The following is an 8,592-nucleotide window of genomic DNA, read 5'->3' as shown; positions in this document are numbered from 1 at the left end:
CAGGACTCTGATCTTGTATTTTAACTTAAATAACATAAAAAGATTATGTGAACAATATCTGCAACAAATGCATGTGTTGCCTCATAAACATTTTATTACAAAACATCCAAAAAATTTACTACGTGGAACAAATGATCAACTGTCTGAATCTCTCATTGGTAAAACAATGTTAAATGGTATGCTGTCTACTTTTACCTTTGGCTAAAACTGTAAAATGTGAACCTTATGAGGCGATAGAACAAATTAAATAAACCCAAAAGTGCCTGTGCACCTGAGAGGACACTCTTAATCATTTTAACAAATTAAACCACAAAATAAAAGCCGTTAGGGAGATGATAACAAATGGCACCTGTGAATGTAATACACGGGAAACCTGGGGAATCAAATGTAGGGGAGAAAGAGGACAGCTGAAAAATGTGACTGTTGTTCACAGCTGTCTCTTGGTCTATCACTGCTTTCTGGAAAATTATAGGCTGATGGGATGCTTACCTTTACCCAGAGAGCTGCCATCATCATCAAGGACTCTAAAGCTTCTAATGCACTCTTTGATTTGTCACAAGGGTAAGCACCCAATAACTGGTTAAAGGTCCAGGAAATTGATATCTGTGAATTCTTCACTGATGTGTTATTTTAATATTGGTTTGCATTCACATACAGCCAATACATATGTTTAAATGATTCTTGCAGCAACAACAAAAAATTAACCTATAAAAGCCTGTGCCAAAATTGACTTGCTTTCCCCCTAGGCCAAATGCCAGGGCCTGTATCGACCACCTGGAAATATGGTTAATGGTAAAGGGACATGCATACAAATTGTCTAAATGAAAACATATATACATATACATTTCAGTATATTAATATGTCCTATTTTACAATATCAATTTTAAGACTAGGAACACATTCGGAATTCCTTAATCGCGATCATTAGGTGCAATTGTGCAAACATTGCTTCAGTTTCCAACAGTTTCCAAGGGCTATTTTTCTTCCTGCGACTTGGTAATATGTACGGATTGCTAGAAATGCTGACAGGGACCACCCATTCTCATATTAACCTCAAATACACAAGACGAGACTTTTGTACAATATGATCTTGGGTAAAGAAAAGGTCTATCCCTTAACGGCTAATGCTAGCCTTCGGCAACTTCTGACATATTTTCCGGCAAATAGAAAACATTTTTTTTTAAAACCCCAGAGGATAGCAAGGATATTTTTTTCCCCGACATACCTATGTATAGGTTGTTACCAATATTTCACCTATTTTATATACGGTTGCAAATATATTTGTTTTGCAGTCTATTGCACAAACTTGGTCGATAATAGGTGCTCTCGTGCTAAAGCCTAGCTTATGTTGCTTTCTTTCATTATGTCTGGTTGTGTAAGGTTATTGCTCTATGGTTCTAACCAACTTAGCGATGAGGAATGGTATGTCTTACGGATACAAATGTTAATGAGTCTAGGATACACGTCCACCCTATCCTTGTCAGGTGAACCACTGAACCGGTCACAATAATCTAATAGTATTTATTACTGTTTAATGGTTATTACTGGGTTCAAAACTTGAAGGAAATATTAAGAAGACAACCAATTGTCACTTCTGGGGAATATAACCACATATTCCCCAGAATCCAGTTGCCTGGACCTTTACCTGCTGGACTACAGATAATAGGACTAAAGAATAGTTCTGCAGTCAATGTTGTTTTGTCTCAATCTGTCATCGTTTCATAAATACAAAAATAAAGCAAACAAAAATCAATAAGCCTTACAGTACTTTTTGTTGCTTACTCTGCACTGTTGATGAAAGCCTTATTTTGACTCATCGACTGGGCGGCTTCCAATGCGAGGCATTGGCTGTAATACAAAAACAGATTGAAAGAGTACAAATAAATGGCTTTGATATACAGGTGACCAATAAGAACATAGTCATAGTATAGTATTATCTCATAAAAAACACGTTTTCAACGTACAAAAATGCCAAGTTACTAAAATGTATTGATATCAAAATGACGCCAAGTTACGATACTACAAACAATATAGGCTATCTTGCCTCACCGAAATGACATAAGATGTATCTCAAAGCAATGCTACCCAATATTTCCTCAGTTCTTTCAAGTCACTTGGCCCTGTGTATAAGCATGCACTACATGAACAGGCCAAATATATGTGTGGATGGCTCTCTCACAGTCAAGATTGATTGAATAGGTGTGTGTATGTCCAATTTGTATTGGTATGTAGGCCTATGTATTTCGCTGCCCAGGCTTTCTGTTGCGTGGATGATAGTATGTTTCTTGGTACAAGTGTGTTCGTGAATGTGAATGTAAGATGCTGCCAGGGAAATGTCCCCATGCGGATAAAGAAGTTCTCTATGTATGTATGTACAATATGTGTTTTACATGCAGTATTTATTGTACGTAGCAAATATACAATAACTTGCACATGTACTCAAATTCAGTTCAGAAGCAAGTATAAACATGTTTTCTGGAGAAATGTGCTTCCTGTCGTTGCTCAGCAGCAGTTCTGTACATTAATGAATTTATACATTAATTTCAATGTACAATGTTCAATGTGTTCCATGAGGCAATTCGAAATATTTGTCTCTTTGATCTGACAGAAAGTTTGCATGACATTGTGAAATGGTAAGATTAGAAAACACAGGGCCAAGTGACTCGAAAGAACTGAGGAAATATTGGGTAGCATTGCTTTGAGATACATCTTATGTCATTTCGGTGAGGCAAGATAGCCTATATTGTTTGTAGTATCGTAACTTGGCGTCATTTTGATATCAATACATTTTAGTAACTAGGCATTTTTTTACGTTGAAAACGTGTTTTTTATGAGATATCAGTTCTTTTTGCAAAGCGTTTTATTATGAGAGTGAGAAATGCGACCCTGCAAGAAACGGTTGTGGATTATGGCTATCGTTGTGTGAATCTGTACAGTCTGATGAGCGTGTACCGTTCAGCAGTTTCGGTTTGCTATATATGTAAAACAGTGGCTGTGAGAAAGAATGCAGTGCCGTAAGCGTAAACGCATCAGAAACGCAGATGGAATATGGTATGTACTCACGGATTTGACGTCCATCCAACGAGCCTTGACTGACAAAGTAATCAACAGGCCCGTAGAATTATAACTCCCTAGGTCGCAACTTGTGTAGCCTTCTGTCCTGCTCCGTTGTCTGTTATTTCGTGGAGATGCACTATTAGTGTTTGTAAGGTTTATCCTTCTGTCCTGCTCCATTGTCTGTTATTTCGTGGAGATGCACTTTTAGTGTTTGTAAGGTTTATAAGGCATTTTGATAGGCTAATCTGCAGGTAGGAATCCTCTTCGCCGTTTTGCTAAACTAGAACCGGAAAACATGATAGTGGAGAATAGGAGCAGACGCATATGTCCCAGCAGGCTTTGCATATGAGAGAATAACAACAGTGTGAGAGAAATTAAAATGAAATTACGAAATTCCGTAGTTGAAACAATATGTTTTTAGCAGAATGGGCATGTAGGTGAAGGTTGACATGATCACGGAGTATAGTGCGAAGTAAATGGAGTGACCATGAGCGAGCTTATATTCCTTATCAAATGGTATGTATAACAGTCGGTATTGAACGTTAGCTGTTGAAGTGGAGGGTCAAATAACATTGCACACATTATTTGCCTGTAATGTAATGTAATCTATCGCACGAATGTGTTTTTCTCATGTTCAGTGCTAGTAGGTATACTTATGAGTGAATCATTATTTTAAATGTAATGTTTTAATGTGGAGTTGCAGAACGTACATGTACGTTACGTACGTATACGTAGTAATTGTGTGTAGCCTATGTGGCTAGATAGAGAACAGGGCGAGGTAACATGAATGTAGAAACGTGGCGTTTGCTGATATTAAGGTTTTGTACGGTAGCCAAGTGAAGAAATATAGTTAGTAGAAATGGCACAGTGGTGAACTGGTGTAACTTTTAAATAAAAGGAATACATTTGCGTCATGAAATGCATATGGGTGGCCGTGAGTGAGTGAGGTTTACCAGTGTGTGACTTCGTTAGCTAATGCCATAGCTATGCAATGCGTGAAATATCATTAGAGAACCTGCAGGTGGTTTTAAAGAAGAACACAAGCCAGTAAGCACAGAAGAGCTTCCGTTGAATCCATATGGATTAGCAATATTGTAGCCGGTCAATAACTGAACGTACAGACGGTAAGTCATAATGCATATATCTTAGCAATATTGTAGCTGGTTAATAACTGAACGGTGAACGGCGGGTAGAAATGGTGCAAAAGCAATAATTAAGAAGTAGTAGACAATTATTAGTGAGGGTCGAAGCAAGTTAAAGAAACGTGTTCCAAGCTGGGCTTGAACATACGACCCAGTGTTCCCAAGCCTGTAACCTTACCCACTAGGCCACGGAAGGATTAGCTGTTCATACTGCGGAGTTGCAGAATGTACATAAGTAGTAATTGTTTGTAGCGTATGTGGCTAGATAGAGAACAGAGCGAGGTAACATTAATGTAGAAATAGAAACGTGGTGTTTGCTGATATGAAAGTTTTGTACGGTAGCCAAGTGAAGAAATATAGTTAATAGAAATGGCACAGTGGTGAACTGGTGTAACTTTTTAATGAAAGGAATACATTTGCCGTGACTACGTTAGCTAATGTCATAGCTATGCAATGCGTGAAATATTATTAGCAAACCTGCCGGTGGTTTTAAAGAACACAGGCCAGTAAGCACAGAAGAGCTCCCGTTGAATCCATGTGGCTTAGCAATATTGTAGCCGGTTAATAACTGAACGGTGAACGGCGGGTAAATATGGTGCAAAAGCAATAATTGATAAGTAGGCTAGTAGACAATTATTAGTGAGTGTTGAAGCCGGTTAAAGAAACGTGTTCCAAGCTGGGCTTGAACCTACGACCCCATGTTCCCAAGACTGTAACCTTACCCACTAGGCCACAGGCGGACTAGCTGTTTGAATGGGAAATGTTTCAGAATAAAAATGTATGGGTATTTTGCGTGTGTATGCGCGTTTTTGATTGGGTCGTGCAGGTGCAGATTTGGCTGGTGTCAGTGAAATGTCCAATGGGGAGACATGTTGTTAGTGGGATAGGCGGCAGGAAAAATAAGAATGAGAAGAAGAAGAAGAAGAAAGAGAAGAAGAAGAAGAAGAAGAAGAAGGAGAAAACGCAAAATCCCCTTAGTTTGGGGCTTTATTGTGTGGACATGTGAAGTTGTTTATGAATTCTGTCTGTTGAAATGGGGTCAGAATGTACAGAATTTAATGTTTTTAAGGGCTGAGTGTCTGTGGCTGTTGTGGTTATTTCTGTGGGGAACCCTGAAAAGTGCCAAACTCTCGGTGCTGTATAGGTATGGGGCATGCCCCCGCCAAGGCGTAACTTGGCGGGATGGCATACCTGCCATCCCAATAAGTAAACAGGGTATACCTAATATACAAGTGGTACATTTACGAGACTGTTGGACAATTTAGTTATACCATATATTTATCTGGTCAAATTAAAAAAGTTTTTGTTCTTCTTCTGGTTCTGGGGTAGTATAACCAGGGGTTAAATTGGGAGTGGACGTGGGTGGACGGCGTCCACCCACCTTTGGTAAATACATCAATAATTTTGACCGGCAGTTTTATAAATAACTATGACAATCCAGTCCATTTTTCGTATGCTCCAGTCCATGTGTTCCCTCTAGCCAGTTACTTGCTCAACCAATCAAAAATCTGAAGAAAAAAAACTCAGGAGGAACAGTCGTTTATATAGACAGGCACAGAAAGAAAAATATCGTTGATTGTTTAAAGCGGATGCGGTAGGCAATTTCATTAACATGTAATTTCATCTATGCAACATTTTAAAGAGAGATGAATAAACAGCCCCCATGAACGCTGGTTATTATTAACGGCAACTTTGATTGCTTGAGCAAATTCAGCAGGTTGCTGGTCAGAAGCTAAGCTAGGATTGAATATTTCCCACATAGCCTACATAACATTTTATTCAGTGGCGACTGAATACTAATCATTGATCACAATCTGTTTTCATTAGTAATTTTCCTTTATAATCAAGCGTGCCAAAGATCGGATTAATCAAATGGCAAGTAGCCTAACACACAGTGTCTTCATACCGTGTTAGGGGGATTAAATCATAAATTCAATTTATCCATTAAAAATCCATTTTAATCATCAAGTAGTCTACACTTAACAAACAAGATACACCAGTCTGTTATCTACCGTGTTAGCTTTCAGAATAACCAGCAAAAACAAAACCTGCACTTCAATTTTGTTTACAATCTACGCATTGCAGATATTTGCCATGAATTCGAGTGCGGAGAAAGAAGTGCATGTATCCACAAATAATGTTGATTAAAAATGTGCACGATTTCGTAATGCAAATGAAAATAAATGTACGCTATAAGGCCGAGGCTACTCGCTGCCTATTTGGGGAGAGATGGTTATGATAGTATTGCTATTGAGTAGCCTATTTTATGGATTAATTGCACTGATACTCAAAGAAAATCAGGGGAAGATTTCGCTACTGCTTCTGACTAAACTGATTTTTCTAAATCGCATTTATTATTTAATCTCCCTAACACAATGCAAAGAAGCTGTGTGTCCCTTTCCAATTGCTTAGTCAGATCGTTTGCATGCTTGTTAATCACTGAAAATTAATGAAACAGTTTGAGATCAATGATTAGTTTAAAGGAAAGTTTTGCGCATTTTCAGCTCACCCTGCTGGTTTTATTTTGTTTCAGTTTGACAGTTTAAGAATGATGGATGAAGGAGGAAGAAAGGGAAGACAAAAGAGGAGGATGACCAATTATTTCTGTGGGTAAAAAAATTCTCAGCATTAATGACACTCAATAAACTTGAAATATTTTATGTAAAAGCTTGCATCAATAGTATACATTCTTTTTAAAACATTGTTTTCCTTAATTACAATCAGGTGCACAATATATTAAAGATACAACTATTTTGAGCTGAGACATTCATTGGTTTGTACCTTTTTTCACCCACCTCGCACCGGATCTCAGGGTCCACCCACCTCCCAAATCCCAATTTAACCCCTGGTTACCTTGTATTTTCCCTTCAAGTTGTTCCACTTCTTCATGGTCTGTTTGGCTGTGATAGCCAGGCCCGACTTGTTCACGAAGACAAAAAAAAAAAAAAAAGAGGACAACTTAAACACCATTACTAATACTACTACTAACAATAACAATAATAATAACTTATTTGAAGACTGTCACTCAACTACTCCCTGCATGCATGTACTGCCATGCACACCGCACACAAGTGCAATACTGCCTTCATACTAACTTTCTGCATTGTCATACCATAACTACATCATAACTGTCACCTGTACTATTTCTTTTACCTGTCACTAATACTTTGTTTGATACCACACTATAGCCCACTTTAAGTCATATCTATTCACCAGATTACAATTTACACAAATTCTTTGATTCTTATTTTATAATATTTGCTTTCTTAGCTTTATAGTATCTATTTGTTTTCTTTCATTTTTGGTGCATCAAACTCTTCCAAGAGCCTGGCAAGTTTGACACAACCAAACACACCAATCGACCACCACCCCTGGCATACAAACACACAAAAAGCATACTCACTTCCTCCTCTTGGAGGAATTCCTCCGACCAGTGAAGAGGGTCTCATTGGCGGCTCGCCATTCAATAAGTGCCCTGGTTTTCTCAGATGTCCCTTGATTTACGTTAAAATGTTACAACATTACTCTGAATGTAATTACAGAATAACAGCAGTACGAAAATTAAAAATATCTTACAGTTGTGGGCCTGGCTTTCCTCTGCCATTGTTGCTGAAGTCGTCTGCTGCATTGGCTGCAGTGGTCTGTGTGATTGTGGGGCAAAAAGGGTCTGTGAGCGTGACTGGTCGGCTGGCTAGCTAGCTACCCCCGCAGGCGCTTGTGGAGCTTCTCAACTCTGAAAATGTTGAAGCACATTTTCGATTCGACATCAATTTTCATAAAACTGCCAATATTCAAAATCTACACAGTTGATTTCTCGCCTCAAAAATTCTCAGAAGTGAATTTAGTGATGAAATAGCATACGTAAATTGTAAAAAAAAAAAAAAAAAAATTGCATCCTAGGTAAAATTGGCGTGTCAATTTGCTTAATGGCAAATTGTCAATTTGCTTAATAAATGATCAATGGCAGGAAAGCAAACAGCAATCATCTTTTTGCGTTTTTCCTTGGATTTGAAAACTTGAGTTCAAACATGGTGGCTCATTCAAAATATACTTGTCAACAGTACACTGAACCAGCACCGGTGTGGATTATTACATAAAACCAGGTATGTGTATATATATATACACTCACCGGCCACTTCATTAGGTGGCAAGAATGGCACCCGGTGTGGTCCTCTGCTGCTGTAGCCCATCTGCTTCAAGGTTTGATGTGGTGTGCATTTAGAGATGCTTTTCTGCATACCTCGGTTGTAACGAGTGGTTATTTGAGTTACTGTTGCCTTTCTATCAGCTCGAACCAGTCTGGCTATTCTCCTCTGACCTCTGGCATCAACAAGGCATTTTCACCTAAAGAACTGCCGCTCACTGAATATTTTCTCTTTTTCGGACCATTCTC

The 8,592-nt window shown here is 38.4% G+C and overlaps 1 long non-coding RNA gene across 1 annotated transcript in view; it reads left to right on the top strand.

The window, feature by feature from the left end:
• The window catches only part of LOC135261793 (uncharacterized), a 499,003-nt gene that overhangs the window by 224,505 nt on the left and 265,906 nt on the right, over positions 1–8,592 (top strand). The window lies entirely within an intron of this gene.

Source organism: Anguilla rostrata, chromosome 8 (genome assembly GCF_018555375.3).
Source record: "Anguilla rostrata isolate EN2019 chromosome 8, ASM1855537v3, whole genome shotgun sequence".
In the NCBI taxonomy this organism is placed as follows: Eukaryota; Metazoa; Chordata; class Actinopteri; order Anguilliformes; family Anguillidae; genus Anguilla; species Anguilla rostrata.
The sequence above is the reverse complement of the archived record's forward strand: the minus strand, read 5'-3'. Positions and strand labels throughout refer to the sequence as shown.